At 43.2% G+C, this 17,169-nt stretch overlaps 1 long non-coding RNA gene and 1 other non-coding gene across 2 annotated transcripts; one reads left to right on the top strand and one right to left on the bottom strand.

Annotated features, from left to right (window-relative positions):
* Positions 1-8,407: 8,407 nt before the first annotated feature.
* LOC144691172 (uncharacterized) lies at positions 8,408-12,326 on the bottom strand. Its single transcript, XR_013579048.1, has 3 exons — positions 12,135-12,326; positions 10,216-10,322; positions 8,408-8,495 (listed from the first exon to the last, which is right to left on the bottom strand). It is a non-coding gene; the product is annotated as an uncharacterized LOC144691172 (long non-coding RNA).
* A 1,848-nt stretch (positions 12,327-14,174) lies between these two features.
* Positions 14,175-14,285, top strand: LOC144691289 (U6 spliceosomal RNA). The gene has a single exon (XR_013579090.1). It is a non-coding gene; the product is annotated as a U6 spliceosomal RNA (small nuclear RNA).
* The last annotated feature ends 2,884 nt before the right edge of the window (positions 14,286-17,169 follow it).

Raw genomic sequence — 17,169 nt, forward strand, 5'->3', positions numbered from 1 at the left:
AGGATTTGAACAACCCACACAAAAAATTAAAGAAAATACTTCATTTATGTAGCACCTTTCACACCTTCCAGACACGCTGAAATGCTTCACAGCCAATTAATTTTGAATTTATGCCTCAATTCTTCATTATGCCTACCCCTGATAACCTTTGATTCCCTTTTTTTTCTCATCTCAGTCTTAAATGGGAGGCCCCTTATTTTTAAACTGTGTCCCCTAGTTCTAGTCTCTCCCACAAGGGTGACATCCTTCCAGCATCCACCCTGTCTAGTCCCCTCAGGATCTTATATGTTTCAATAAGATCGTCTCTCGTTCTTCGAAACTCCAATGGATACAGACCCAGCCTGTCCAACCTTTCCTCCTAAGTTAACATCCCCCACCCCCAATCCAAGATGTCAGTCAGGTGAACCTTCTCTGGACTGCTTCTAATGGATTTATATTCTCTCTTCAATAAGGAGACCAAAACTGTACACTGCACTCTAGATGTGGTCTCACCAATGCCCTGTACAACTGTGGCATAACCTACCTAATTTTATATTCCATTCTCCTTGCAATAAACTACAACATTCCATTTGCCTTCCTAATCACTTTCTGTACCTATATACTAACTTCTTGTGATTCACGTACCAGGACAACCAGATCCCTCTGTACCTTAGAGTTCTGCAATCTATCTCCATTTAAAGAATACGCTGCTTTTCTATTCTTCCTGCCAAAGTGGACATTTTACTCCATCTGCCAAAATTTTGCCCACTCACTTAAACTATCTATGCCCCTTTGCAGACTCCTTAAGTCCTCTTCACAACATACTTTCCTACCTATCTTTGTGTCATCAGCAAATTTAGCAATCATACATTCGGTTCCTTCGTCCAAGCCACTGACATAAATTGTAAATAGTTAAGGCCCCAGCACTGATCCCTGAGGCACTCCACTTAGAACCATAGAACACTACAGCACAGAAAAACAGGCCATTCGGCCCTTCTAGTCTGTGCCAAAATATTATTCCGCTAGTCCCATTGATCTGCACCCAGTCCATCCATGTATGTATCTATCCAATTTATTCTTAAAACTTAAGAGTGAGCCCACATTTACCACGTCAGATGGTAGCTCGTTCCACACTCTCACCACTCTCTGAGTGAAGAAGTTCCCCCTAATGTTCCCCCTAAACCTTTCCCCTTTCACCCTAAAGCCATGTCCTCTCATGTTTATCTCTCCTAATCTAAGTGGAAAGAGCTTAGTCGCAATTACTCTGTCTATACCCCTCATAATTTTGTAAACTTCTATCAAATCTCCCCTCATTCTTCTACGCTCCAAGGAATAAAGTCCTAACCTGTTTAATCTTTCCCTGTAACTCAACTCCTGAAGACCCAGCAACATCCTAATCAATCTTCTTTGCAATCTTTCAATCTTACTGATATCCTTCCTGTAGTTAGGTGACCAGAACTGCACACAATACTCCAAAGTTGGCCTCACCAATGTCTTATACAACCTCACCATAACATCCCAACTCCTATATTCAATACTTTGATTTATGAAGGCCAGTATGCCAAAAGCTTTCTTTACAACACTGTCTACCTGTGACGCCACTTTCAGGGAATTATGTATCTGAACTCCCAGATCCCTTTGTTCCTCCGCACTCCTCAGTGCCCTACCATTTACTGTGTATGTCCTACCTTGGTTTGTCCTTCCAAAATGCAACACCTCACACTTTTCTGAATTAAATTCCATCTGGCATTTTCTGGCCCATTTTTCCAGTTGGTCCAGTCTCTCTGCAAGCTTTGAAAGCCTTCCTCGCTGTCCTCCAATCTTAGTGTCATCAGCAAACTTGCTGATACCATTTACCACATTATCATCCAGATCATTGATATAGACAACAAACAACAATGGTCCCAGCACAGATCCCTGAGGCACACCACTAGTCACAGGCCTCCAGTCTGAGAAGCAATCATCCACTACCACTCTCTGTCTTCTCCCACACAGCCAATTTCGAATCCAGTTTACAACCTCTCCATGGATACCAAGTGTCTGAACCTTCTGAACTAACCTCCCATGTGGGACCTTGTCAAAGGCCTTACTGAAGTCCATGTAGACAACTTCCACAGCCTTTCCTTCATCTACTTTCTTGGTAACCTCCTCGAAAAACTCTACAAGGTTCCACCTACTACGCACAAAGCCATGCTGACTATCCTTAATCAGCCCTTGGCTGTCCAAATAATTGTATATCCGATGTCTCAGAACACCTTCCAATAATTTACGTACTACTGACGTCAGGCTCACTGGCCTGTAATTACCTGGTTTACTTTTGGAGCCTTTTTTAAACAACGGAACAACATGAGCTACCCTCCAATCCTCCGGCACCTCACCCGTGGCTAAGGACATTTTAAATATTTCTGCCAGGGCCCCTGCGATTTCTGCACTAGTCTCCCTCAAGGTCCGAGGGAATATCATGTCAGGCCCGGGGGATTTATTTACCTTTATTCGCTGTAAGGCAGCAAGCAACTCCTCCTCTTTAATCTCTATATGTTCCATGACACTACTGCTTGTTTCCCTTCCTTCCTTATACACTATCCAGTTTCCTGAGTAAATACTGATGCAAAAAAAACTGTTTAAGATCTCCCCCCATCTCGTGAGGCTCCACACATAGATGACCACTCTGATCTTCAAGGGGACCAATTGTGTCCCTTACTATCCTTTTACTCTTAATATACTTGTAGAAACCCTTCGGGTTTACCTGCACATTATCTGCCAAAGCAACCTCACGTCTTCTTTTTGCCTTCCTGATTTCCTTCTTTAGTATTTTCTTACATTTTCTATACTCTACAAGTACCTCATTTGCTCCTTGTTGCCTATACCTGCGATACACCTCTCTCTTCTTCTTAACCAGATCGCCAATATCCCTTGAAAACCAAGGTTCCCTCTGCCTGTTAACTTTGCCTTTAATCCTGACAGGAACATGCAAACTCTGCACTCTCAAAATTTTGCCTTTGAATGCCTTCCACTTACTGAACACATCCATGCCAGAAAGCAACTTATCCCAATCCACTCTTCCTAGATCCTTTCTCATTTCCACAAAATTGGCCTTTCTCCAATTTAGAATCTCAACTCGAGGACCAGACCTATATTTATCCATAATTAACTTAAAACTAATGACATTGTGGTCACTGGACCCAAAATGTTCGCCTACACATACTTCTGTCACCTGACCTGTCTGGTTCCCTAATAGGAGATCAAGTATTGCATCCTCTCTCGTTGGTACCTCTATATATTGATTTAGAAAACTTTCCTGAACACATTTGACAAACTCCAAGCCATCCAGCCCTTTTACAGTATGAGAGTCCCAGTCAATATGTGGAGTTAAAATCTCCCATTATCACAACTTTCTGTTTCTTACATCGGTCTGCTATCTCTCTACAGATTTGCTCCTCCAATTCTCTCTGACTATTGGGCGGTCTATAATACAACCCTATTAGTGTGGTCACACATTTCCCGTTCCTCAGCTCCACCCATATGGCCTCTGTAGACGAGCCCTCTGGGCTGTCCTGTCTGCGCACAGCTCTGATATTTTCCCTGACTAGTAATGCCACTCCTCCCCCTTACATCCCTCCCCCTCTATCACGTCTGAAACAACGGAACCCCGAAATATTGAGCTGCCAGTCCTGCCCCTCCTGCAACCAAGTCTCACTAATAGCAATAATGTCGTAATCCCACGTGCCAATCCACGCCCTAAGCTCATCTGCATTTCCGACAATACTCCTTGCATTGAAATAGATGCACCTGAGAACATTTCTATCACGTACAAACCTTTGATTTCTGTCTATACATGCATTCCTCGCTTGACCTTTATCCTCCTCCACCTCACTATCTGCTCTAACACTCTGGTTCCCCTCCCCCTGCAAATCTAGTTGTCGTACTTTGCCAACCCAAAAATGACCCCTTTATGCCTATTGTCTGCTTCCTGGTAGCTAACCAATCCTTTATCCATGCTAATATGTTACCCCCTACACCATGAGCTCTTATTTTGCATAGTAACCTTTAATATGGCACCTTGTGAAATGCCTTCTGGAAATCTAAGTATAGCACATCCATATGTTCCCCTTTTTCCATGTTGCTTGTTACGTCCTCAAAGAACTCCAATTGATTAGATTCCCTACACTTCACAGTATTTAATTGGCTGTTAAGTGCTTTGTGACACCCTGAGGTTTTGAAAGGCACTATACAAATGTAAGTCTTTCTATCCCTGCTGAAGGACTGAAACTCTTGCAGTGTTGCACTGGAGTCTGGATTATACCCTCAAGTGCCAATGACTGACTCAAACCCACAACTTGCTAACACAGCTGCAGCTTTACTCTGCATTGAATCCTTCATGATATTCCTTTATTAATGATCTGACTTTTTAAAGTTTTAACAACCTCACAAGTTGCAAGATCAATTTGACAAAAAGTTGTTTCAGTAACTATGATTGGAATTTATGTCTGAGTTTTGAGAGATCTCCAAAAAAAACTATTAAAAGACAACAATGGTATGTCAATCAGCGCACTTAGAGTACAACTGTGAAAGAAATCTCTTAGCTCAGCTCAGGCACCAAGGACTATATTAGGGATTTCCTGTATTTGGCTAGTCCCAGTGGGTGGACATTCTAGGCTCTGCTCTATCAGAGGTCTGTGCAATGCCACACAGCCTCATTGAACGAGAAGACTGGGCCTAGGCCTTTTCTCTCGTACAGTCATAGAATGGTTACAGCACAGAAGGAGGCCACTCGGCCCATCATGTTTGTCCTGGCTCTGTGCTGGAGCAACTCAGTTAGTCCCACACCCCCACCATATCCTTGTAGCCCTACAAACTTTTCCTCTTCAGATAATTATCCAATATCCTTTTGAAAGCCTCAATCGAATCTGCTTCTCAGTTGGACTCAGTTCCAGGAAAGGTGACTGCTCTCAGTTACCTGATACAAATCTTCATTCTCCACATGTAAATCTAAACTGAGTGGTGACAGGTTATTCCATCATGGAATTATATTAGATTAGGTCTTTGATACTCAGGGATTAGAAGGAGCCTTATTCCAAAGTATAAATGTTTATTATATGTAGAAAAAAAACTACAATACAAGAAACCAGTGAGTTAAAATGCAACCTTTGTACTTATTAAACAGTTACACAGTGAATAAAACATTGATATAAAACCTGACTAATAACACAAGGTTCTTAGGTAACCAGACTCAGGTTGTCTTGCCTTCACTTGAGAATGTCCTGTCTCAGAATGTTCTAAAAATCTTGGCTTCCTTAAATAAATTAAAAAGTCCCTGTTATTCTTGACTGTCCTTCCTCAGGATAGCCACCCATCCGTTATTTTATTTCCCTTTAGTCTAACAACTACCTATCCTACCATCTCATTCTCATTCTGGATTTACACAATGTATTTTTGACTTCTGACCCTCCGACCTCCCTAAGCCATTCTATAAAATACAACAAGAATGAATGGATGTGTCCTTCACTTAAAATGTTGCAAGGACAGGCTTGACTAGACCAGAGTTCAATCTTCAACCGTCTATCTGTTAATGATACAATGTTTATATCGGCTTTATTCTAACCTGAAAGCCTCATTCTAAAATGGATCTTGAGAAAGTACTTTGCTTATAAAGAGCATTGGATGATTCTATTCTCACCTGAGATCCCTAGGAAGAGTCTTTCAATAATGATGAGGAATAGGATCTGCTCCTTGAATAACCTGGGCTGCAATGGGTAACTATTGCACCATCCCAGCTGAGATCAGAGAACTTAGCACAGACTAGGGATCAAACCTGGGACCTCCCTGCTGCATATGGCTCTGTATTATACTGGGTTGTGCAATCAGCCCCAAAGCTATTTGGAAGCTCCAAGATGTTTTCCTCCTGTACATTTCTCAATAATCTGAATCTTTAACAAAAATAATCAACTGAATAATCGTTTGCACATTCTCCTAATATACTAATCAAGCAGAGGACCAGTTCAGTCCTGGTTAATAAAATCTCAAGCAACAATAACCACTTGCATTTATATAGCACCTTTAGCAGAGTAAAACCTCGTAATAGAACATAGAACAATAGTTGAACATAGAAGGAAACTTGGACAGCAACAAAACAAAGAAGGAGATCAAGCACTTCACTGAAGAGTTAGGTTTTAAGGCACATCTTAAAGGAGGAGAGAGTGACGTAGGGTAGAGGGAGGCAATTCCCTATCTCTATATCCTCCTTCAACCCTACAACCCTCTAAGGTCTCAGCATTCCTCCAACTCTGCCCCCTTCTGCATTCCCCTCTTGCTTCACTCCACCATTGGCAGCTGTGCCTCCACTGTCTAGACCCTGAATACAAGGATGAGGATTTTCAATTTGAGGCATTGGTGGATCAGCGGCCAGTGTAGGTCAGCAGACACAGGGGTGCTGGATGAACGGGACATGGTACACGATAAAATACAAAGTCTCATTTGAGCTCACGTTTTTGGAAGGTTGGGGGAGGATGTCATAACTCATTGCTCGTTCACTGAGCAAAGGAGGAATCTGGAACCAGACTTTCCTTAACATAGGTTTATTCACAAAACTCAGATACTTCTTTTTTTCTTCCCCACAGGTGGAAACAGGTTCTTATATATACTTAAGAATATGCCAATTAGTAACAGCTGCTCTCATTTGTAACTAGAGCATGCACTTCATTGTGACAGAATTGCAGCACGAACAGAAGATGGGAGACCAGCAGGAGAGCATAGGAACATTCAAGTCTGCATGTAACAAAAGCATTGATGGTTTCAGCAGCAGGCGGACTGAAGCAGGGGCAGAGAATATTACTGAGGTGGAGATAGGCGGACCATGCGATGGAGTGTAAATGGTGTCAGTTCAATGTCAAATAGAAGTCTAATTTTGCGAGTCATCTGGTTCAACCTGAGATTATGACCTGTTGGACAGATCTCTGTTGGACAGATCTCTGTTGAAAACATCAGTGAGAACTTGCTTTTTCATACTCATTAGAAGTTCGAGGCCTTCGGGACTTGAGAGAAGAGGACTGCTTTCATTGTTACCAAGAGTCTTGTTTAAAGTGTCTATACTTTTCAAATACCTGTAATGCATTAGCAGGAAATCGTTCTCTTTCAAATAGAGAAGGATTACACCCCAAGCACAAGACCGAGATTGAAATGTCAATGATGTATAATTATAATAAGGTATAATATTGGAGCTATAAACTTTGAAGAATGAGTCATACCTGCATTTTGACTTGCATAACGCGTGACACACAATAATACGAATTATTATGCAGCTAAAGATACAGCAGACAATAGCTATTATTTTAATCCAACTCAAAGTGATATATTCTGGAATAGTGCAAACAAGGTATCTGTTCTCAAGTTGGCATTCTTGCTTTTCGTCCTCATAATTTGTGACCATCCTTGAGAGGATACAGGTATGTGCTATTACCACAGCAAAATAAGCTGCATTTTTTATGACAAAACAAACTACAATGCAGCGACTTTTCCCGAGGCCCATGGGGGAGATATCTTCAATATGCAGCTTCAGGGGCTCCTTGCAAATCCTGAGGTTGAAGGAAAAGGAATTCACATTAGCGACAGTAATTGTTCCAGTCACGGTCAAATTACTCCAGCTGGTGCCAACTGTCATGGTCCCACATCAGTGATCCCGAGGCACTAAAGGAAGGACTGTCAAGTTTGGGCCCAGATTAGAGATGGGTGGGACTGAAACTTTGAAATAAAAGGCAGTGTTCAGACACAATTGATACACTGATACTTAGTGCCAAGTGTTAATTGTATATCAATTGGATGTTAATTGTGTTCAGATGGAGGTTATTAACTGGGGACTCGCCTGCACCAGTATATATAGGAGCAGGCTGAACGAGGCCTGTCTGGTGTGCAATGTGTAAATAAAAGCTAAGAAGTGAATAAAAACTTAAATTCAGTGTCCTACCCTTCGCCAGCTGATAATCTGAGTATTGACACCTAGGCCCATTTCAGAAGGAACCTGGAGTGCTACCTGAAGCAATGGAACTAAAACCCAGCTCCAGGAGAATTTCTTCAGGAGAGAAATTGAACAAAATATACAAAAAATCAACAGGACACATCCAGAAACTGCCAAGAGTTTTGATCAATAATTACCTATTTCTGTTTCTGTCGTGCTCTGTTTGGCTTTGTTTGGCTCTGTCTGGCTCTGTTTTGCTCTGTTTTGCTCTGTTTGGCATTGATTGGCTCTGTTTGGCTCTGTTTTCCTCTGTTTGTTTCTGTTCCGCTCTGTTTGGCTCTGTGTGGCTCTGTTTTGCTCTGTTTGGCTCTGTTTGCAACTGCTTGTCTGTTTGCTGATGAGCGATTTCATCAATGTTCACCATCATAGCCCGGTATAAACTGTCATTCATCGCATAGATCACCTCATCCACATGTTGGCGAAACCAATTTTGGAAGCAAAATTCCCAGAGTCTGTTGATGAGGAACATTAGTCCGAGCAATATTCCTATCCATAGTGTTAGGTACTGTAGAAAGAATAATTTGAATTTTTGTAATGACTGACATAGCGGCTCCAAAATCACTTGCCACTTGTTAACTGGACATGTTGTAAACATTGATACAGTTGTCTCAGAATAAGGAGACACCACTAATAAATATCATGTGCTCTGAAGGGATAAAGCAATTGTCTTTCCCATAGCATCTTAGAGCAAACGTGAGTAAATTACCAAGAAAGAAAAGTAGACAAAGAGATTAAAGAGATGACATGAAATGAGGAAAATCCAGAGGCACAAATGTTAAGAAAATTGTTGGACAGTTTTTCTCAGAGTCAAGAGTCTTATTCGAGTCTAGAAAGTAGAGGAGACAAAGCTGTAGCGATAAACCTTTTTTATTCATTCACGGGATGTGGGCTTCGCTGGCTGGGCCAGCATTTATTGCTTATCTCTAGTTGACCTGGGGATAACTTGGGCTCCGGTGGGCTCCAGGAGATGGAAAGTGAATGAAAAAGATCAAACTCGACCATTAAGGGGAGGAATTACGAGGGGATTTATTAAAGGTAATTAACACAGCTGGCAAGGGACCATAAGGAAGAGTTGTGGAGGGCAGGTTGTCAACAGTTGGACTTCTTTCCAATATTGCTGTGGATCAGGTGAGTTCGGATAGGTCAACACACCAGATGCTCTAGGGAGAATCTATCATAAGAGAGAGGGAACAGCTAGCACATCTCCACCAGGATGTAATACCCCCATATCTGGTGGAAGAGTGATGTCTGAAACCTTTCATGAAACTAAAATAACAACAGTTATGTCACTACCATAGATAGAAGGTTCAGAAGAGGAAAAGCATTATTTGGACCAGAAAAAAGCAGCAACAATTTCTGAAAGACCAGTAGATTTACTTATTGCACCAAAATGATGAACGTAGTCCAATGAGCCCAATAGTGTGGAAGGTTATGTGAATTTCCAAGATGTTTGAGGTTTTTGTGAACGTTACTCATGACTGTTATAACTGAGCTGAACCATAGAAAAGATGAATATTGCTGAAAAGAGAGGCATGTTGCTGAAGCTTTTCATCTTTCATTCTTCAGGACAAATGCAAGAATGCCAAATTTCAAACGATCACAATTTATACTACATGGGAAAAGGGTGCTAATTGGCTGGCAAGTAGACTCTGATTGACTGAGAAATTGACGGGTATAGGCTGCCCAAGCTCCCAGATAGTTCATAAAAGATGAAAGGCTTGAACATATTCCTTGTGTTTGCAGAGAATGGGTCCCTGCATGTGAATGTATATCACTTCTAGCAAGTGTAAATGAGCCAGGATATGAGCTCAACTGATTATCTTAAATATGTTATTAGTGTAGCTATTAGCAAGTGCTGCCCAATCGCAGAATCACATCTAATAGTAGATATTTTTCTTTGGGTTTTGCAAGTGTGCGCTGGTTGACTGTGGTCTGTACTCTGCCTATTACAAAGGAACATGCTGTTTGATCAGCCAAATCGTTGGGACATATGGCCTACAAACCTGGCATCGCACTGGCACTGAAACTCATACATGACGTTAATTGTGTGGTAGGCAGAATGCCATTTTGAACTGACTGCAGCATCCTGTTCGCAGAAAATATCGCTCGCATAGCCACTGCATTTGCTGAACAATCCTGAGTGCGGCAAGACATTATAACAGATAATGAAAGACAAAAGAAAGAAGGGTGAAGGGAAGATTTAAAAAATGACATCAGCTTCTGACCTCAGGGGTTTGTGGTTCACTTGATGGCTTCATATTTTCAATACACATCTTGATGTCCTTTTTTTGAACAAGTGTTTCATTTTCATAGCACACAACATAATATCCAACTGGAAAAATAATGAGGAAAATAATTAAAATTTGAAGTCACTTTCTTTCAGTGTTCACACTTTCAGGCATAAGCTTCCAATAGCTGTATGGGCCAAAATATTGTAGCGAATCATACACAGCAGCAAATCCCAGGCTCAATCCCCAGTCTGCTGAGTGAGTCAATTTCAACCATGGCTGCAGCGTACGTGTTATAGTTAGTTGTCGGCAGGTAGATGGAGTTAAGATACAAATCAGCCATCACATTTAATTGGATTGCAGAACAGATTCAAAGGTCTGAATGGCCAAATCCTGTTCCCATGTTCATATTCTCCATATTACACAAAGTTCAATTAGATGAATCTGAAACTCAATGAAGTCTCTATGAAATATGTGGTGAGTGCAGACTCTCAGTTTGCCTTTCAAGAGAATGCTGGCCAGCCCCTTATTGGTTAGAAGATCACATCTTACACAAGATAGGTAAAATACAAGATGTGGTTTGCATGGTCTATGTGAGTTGCTGGACTAGTTTTGCTTATCTAGAGGGTCAGAGAGGAAGTCCCAGATTATTTTCCCCTGATTGGCCTTGGGGTTGTTTGTGCAGGTGTGAAAACCACAGCCTTTCCACAAAGTGGCTGGAAGCAATGTAAAGATGACCAAAAACAGGAAGACAAGGAGTGAGAAACACCTAGCACACAAGGTGCACAACAACTTAGAATCATTAGATGGTGTTTGGGCAAACTGGCAGGCATGAGCACCTATTCACGATGTATCAGGCACTGTGGTTCTATGGAACAGGTTTGATAGTCTAATTGGTCTGTTGCTGATCACATATTTCACATGTTCACAAACCACAGATGCAAAAAGCGGCTGGTAACTTTGCAATGCAGGAAACAATGCAAAGAGGACGGAAAGAAGAAAAACAAGCAGCAAGAAGCATCTTGTCCACAAAATACACAACAGCTTTAAATCATTAGATTCCTAATTGGCCCTCAATACTGCTCAAGATCCAGCAACCAGCAGGACTCCTATTGCACAGAAAGGATAATAGGGCTTTTATCCTACTTCATCACAGAAGAATTTCTATTCTGGTGCTGGCGGGTGTGGGGAGGGGTGAGAATTAAACATCAAACTGAGGCCCTGTCTGCTCTCTCAAATGAATATAAAAGATCCGATGACACTAGTTTGAAGAAGAGTAGGGAAGTTCTCCTCGGTCTCCTGGCCAATGTTTATCTCTCAACTGACATCATTAAAACAGGTTATCTGGTGATGATCACATGGCTATTTCCGGGAGCTTGCTGTCTGGAAATTACCTGCCACATTTTCTACATTACAACAGTGATTACAGTTCAGAAACACTTCAATGGGTGTAAGTTATGGAATGCCCTGATGTTGTGAAAGGTGATATATAAATCCAAGTTCTTTCTTTTCTATTTTATACTGGTGTGGTTCCTGCTTCACAACATTGTCTAACATCACGGATTGTTTAACATCATGGAGGCTCCAAAGGAGGATAACAGCCAAGAGCAACTGGAGGAATAACTAGAGAAGGAACAGCAGCCTGTTGCCAACTACAAGATATTCAAGCCAATTTTTCAAGCCACATCTGCCCACGACTTGAACAATCCTCTTGACATCTACTCCCACCCCCACCATCAGTAGGGCATCACCTCCAGATGCAGCAGCTCACACTGTCTGAGTAAGAGTGAGTGCTGGGGGAAAGCCTCAATGAGTTATGTGTGGAGTCAGGGTTGGGGAGGGTGGGTGCTGGGCAAAATGAGAATAATGAATGAAGGAGGAGGGAGACAGAATTCACAATAAAGTTTAATTCTTACCGTCGAAAACATCATTGGCGAAGAGGAGCATCACAAACATCATGGTGATTATCATAAGATTCTGCACCAGCCTCTCCAGGTAGCTGTTGCATTGAAAACGCTTCTGACTCGCAAATGTTGAAAGGAACGGTATCATGGGAATGGCATGTTCAAATAGATCAGCACATACCACACCTGGCATTATGGTCTATGAGACACCTGATGTTAAAAAAGAGAAGATTTAATAATTGATTATATATTCCTATATTCCAAAAGGGAATTAGAACAAATTCAGGGAACTATAGACCAACTAGTTTAAAGTCAGTGACTAGGAAAATATTGGAATCTTTACTTAAAGGTGTCATAGAAAAATATCAAGAAACCAAAAACATAATGGGGAGTTATTAGCACTCTTTCAATAGGGAAGGTCATGCTTGACGAACCTTATTGAGTTCTTTGAAGAAGTAACAGAAAGAATAGACAAAGGTAATGTAATGTATTTTATATACCCGGACCTTCAGAATTCTTTGAATGAGGTACTGCACAGTAGACCCATGATTGAGGTCAGAGAACATTGAGTTAGAGGCTAACTTGCAGATTAGTAAACAAGCTGGCTGTAAGCCAGAAAACAGGGAATAGGGGTTAAAAGTAGTTACTCAGATTGGTAAATGGTGGAAGTGGGGATTGGTGCTGGGACCACTGGTGTTCACCATTTACGTAAACAATTCGGACTCAGGAATCAGGAGTGTAGTTTCAAAATCTGTGGATGATATTGGTTTGGAGGGTGTAGTTCATACTGAGGAGGACTGTGTGAGATGGTACATTTCACGAGGAGGAATAAGAAGGCCACCTACTTCTTGGAAAATAAATGAGGTAGAGACGCAGTGGGATTTGTACAGATGCACAAATCACTGAAGGAAGGGATGCAGGTTAGAAACAAGCCATACAATGTGCAAGGAAAGCACTGGCGTTAATTTCTAGAGTGATAGAATTCAAAGCAGAGGCTCTGTTAAATGAATACAGAACTTAATTGAATTACACAGAGAACTGTGCACACTTGTGTTTTGCATATTACAAAAAGTGTAGGGAAGCACTGGAGAAAGTTCAAAAAAGATTTAGAAAAATCATCCCAAATCTGTGAAGGTGCAAGAACAGCAATCAGGAAACAATGAACAAGCTGAGGATCTTTACTGCAGAAGACAGAAGGTTTAGGGGTAAGCTGATAGGGGTCTTTAAAATGATATATTTGTTCTGTCAAGTAGATATAGAAACGTTTCCATTTTAGGGGGAATTCAGCACTGGAGGTTATCAATGCAAGATAGTCACTAATAAATCCAATAGGAGATTGGGGAGAAACTTCTTTATCCAGAGAATGTGGAACTCACTGTCACAGGAAACAGCAGCAAAGATGGGTTTAAGGTGAATCTAGAAAACATATGAGGGAGAAAGGGGAAGGATTTGCTGATAGGGTGAGATGAACGGCCTCCTTCTGTGCTGTAATTTTTCTGGATTTGAATTTGGGCGGGAAGAGGCTGGTGAGCAGCATAAACACCAGCAGGAACCTATTGGGCCGAATGGCCTGTTTCCGCTGGTAAATTCCAAGTAATTTAATGTAAAGACTAAATGACAACAAGGGGGCTCAGATCAGACCACACCAATGAGCTGAGCTGAAGACATGAGTCAAGGTCTTTGAGAGGGTCGGGGACATGATACTTGGGAGGTTTCCTGACAAGGCAGCAGCTTCTCCTGATGGCCTGATCTTTGCCGCCTGCACTCAGCTCACTGATCAGCCTGAATACAGCAGTCACCCTGCTCTCGGCAGAGGATTCTGTAACCACACCAGAAGTGATGCATCAGATTATGTTCAGGGTTCGTGCAGATTGTTGTATTGGCAGTTCATGGTATAATTACAGAGGTATCCTGACAGGGGATGGGACTGCGAGGTGCGGATCAGTCCTCAGTGTGCGGTGACCTGTTAATAACAATCCCAGCTGTTTAAAGTGCGATGCACCCTCAGATCCTGCGGGTGGTTTGCGTTGTTATCGCGCCTTCACTTCGTCTGTTTTCCAAACCAAAGGCAGCACATATACTAAAATTGGAACGATACAGAGAAGATTAGCATGGCCCCTGCGCAAGGATGACACGCAAATTCGTGAAGCGTTTTCCAAACCAAAGGAGAAAGTAACAGGCGGGTTTAAAGGGGTGAACTCCCTCCATTGATAATAATTCCGATAAAACAAACTCAGACCATCGAACTTTTAATGAAGGGTTGATCTGAGTGAAATGAATCCCTTGTGACACTTTCTCCCTCCCCCTGGTGAGATTTCGCGGGAAGAGATGTCGGGAGTTAATCTGAAGCTTCATTCAACACTCGACCTTTTCACACCCAGAGCCTGGTGGGTTGTAAAAGAATTAAATTACGTTTTTATCGGTGATAATATCACGCTTCATAGAGTCCTCTGCAGAATGGAACCGGTTTCGACAATGCACAACAAAAACCGAATTACCTGGAAAAACTCAGCAGGTCTGGCAGCATCGGCGGAGAAGAAATCAGTCAACGTTTCGAGTCCTCACGACCCTTCGGCAGAACTGAAGCATAGTTAGGAGAAAGGTGAAATATAAACTGGTTTAAGGTGGGGGAGGGGGGGGCGGGGGGAGAGAGACGTTGGGGGTGTGGTGATTGTGGAGATAAGCAGTGATAGGAGCAGATAATCAAAAGATGTCACAGACAAAAGGATCAAAGAGGTGTTGAAGGTGGTGATATTTGTCTAAGAAAAGTGCTAATTAAGAATGGAAGACAGGATACTCAAGGTACAGCTCTAGTGGGGTGGACAGACTAACAAGGTTTTAGTTTTAGATTTAAAAATAATGGAAATAGGTGGGGAAAGAAGAATCTATATAAATTATTGAAAAAAAAGGGGGGAGGGGGGGAGAAACGGGGTGGGGATGGGGGGAGGGGGAGTTTAAGATCTAAAGTTGTTGAGTTCAATATTCAGCCCGGAAGACTGTAAAGTGCCTAGTCGGAAGATGAGGTGCTGTTCCTCCAGTTTGCGTTGGGCTTCACTGGAACAATGCAGCAAGCCAAGGACAGACATGTGGGCAAGAGAACAGGGTGGAGTGTTAAAATGGCAAGCGACAGGGAGGTTTGGGTCTTTCTTGCGGACAGACCGCAGGTGTTCCGCAAAACGGTCGCCCAGTTTGCGTTTGGTCTCTCCAATGTAGAGGAGACCGCATTGGGAGCAACGAATGCAGTAGACTAAGTTAGGGGAAATGCAAGTGAAATGCTGCTTCACTTGAAAGGAGTGTTTGGGCCCTTGGACGGTGAGGAGAGAGGAAGTGAAGGGGCAGGTGTTGCATCTTCTGCGTGGGCATGGGGAGGTGCCATAAGTGGGGGTTGAGGAGTAGGGGGTGATGGAGGAGTGGACCAGGGTGTCCCGGAGGGAACGATCCCTACGGAATGCCGTCAGGGGGGGTGAAGGGAAGATGTGTTTGGTGGTGGCATCATGCTGGAGTTGGCGGAAATGGCGGAGGATGATCCTTTGAATGCGGAGGCTGGTGGGGTGATAAGTGAGGACAAGGGGGACCCTATCATGTTTCTGGGAAGGAGGAGAAGGCGTGAGGGAGGATGCGCGGGATATGGGCCGGACACGGTTGAGGGCCCTGTCAACGACCGTGGATGGAAAACCTCGGTTAAGGAAGAAGGAGGACATGTCAGAGGAGCTGTTTTTGAAGGTAGCGTCATCAGAACAGATGCGACGGAGGCGAAGGAACTGCGAGAATGGGATGGAGTCTTTACAAGAAGCGGGGTGTGAGGAGCTGTAGTCGAGGTAGCTGTGGGAGTCGGTAGGCTTGTAATGGATATTAGTGGACAGTCTATCATCAGAAATTGAGACAGAGGTCAAGGAAGGGAAGAGAAGTGTCAGAGATGGACCATGTGAAGATGATGGAGGGGTGGAGATTGGAAGCAAAATTAATAAATTTTTCCAGGTCCCGACGAGAGCATGAAGCAGCACCGAAGTAATCATCGATGTACCGGAGAAAGAGTTGTGGGAGGGGGCCGGAGTAGGACTGGAACAAGGAATGTTCCACATACCCCATAAAGAGACAGGCATAGCTGGGGCCCATGCGGGTACCCATAGCCACACCTTTTATTTGGAGGAAGTGAGAGGAGTTAAAGGAGAAATTGTTCAGTGTGAGAACAAGTTCAGCCAGACGGAGGAGAGTAGTGGTGGATGGGGATTGTTGGGGCCTCTGTTCAAGGAAGAAGCTAAGGGCCCTCAGACCATCCTGGTGGGGGATGGAGGTGTAGAGGGATTGGACATCCATGGTGAAGAGGAAGCGGTTGGGGCCAGGGAACTGGAAATTGTTGATGTGACGTAAGGTGTCAGAGGAATCACGGATGTAGGTGGGAAGGGACTGGACAAGGGGAGAGAGAAGGGAGTCAAGATAACGAGAAATGAGTTCCGTGGGGCAGGAACAGGCTGACATGATCGGTCTGCCGGGACAGTTCTGTTTGTGGATTTTGGGTAGGAGGTAGAAGCGGGCCGTCCGAGGTTGGGCGACTATCAAGTTGGAAGCTGTGGGAGGAAGATCTCCAGAGGAGATGAGGTCAGTGACAGTCCTGGAAACAATGGCTTGATGTTCTGTGGTGGGGTCATGGTCCAGGGAGAGGTAGGAGGAAATGTCTGCGAGTTGACGCTCAGCCTCCGCGAGGTAGAGGTCAATGCGCCAGACAACAACAGTACCACCCTTGTCAGCGGGTTTGATGACAATGTTGGGGTTGGACCTGAGAGAACGGAGTGCAGTGAGTTCAGAGAGAGACAGATTAGAATGGGTGAGAGGAGCAGAGAAATTGAGACGGCTAATGTCACGCCGACAGTTCTCAATGAAAAGATCAAGAGAAGGTAAGAATCCAGAGGGAGGGGTCCAAGTGGAGGGAGAATATTGGAGGTGGGTAAAAGGATCCGTTGAACGGGGAGAGGACTCCTGCCCAAAGAAGTGAGCACGGAGACGAAGACGGCGGAAGAAGAGTTCAGCATCATGCCGAGCCCAAAAT

Source organism: Cetorhinus maximus, chromosome 15, assembly GCF_964194155.1.
Source record: "Cetorhinus maximus chromosome 15, sCetMax3.hap1.1, whole genome shotgun sequence".
In the NCBI taxonomy this organism is placed as follows: Eukaryota; Metazoa; Chordata; class Chondrichthyes; order Lamniformes; family Cetorhinidae; genus Cetorhinus; species Cetorhinus maximus.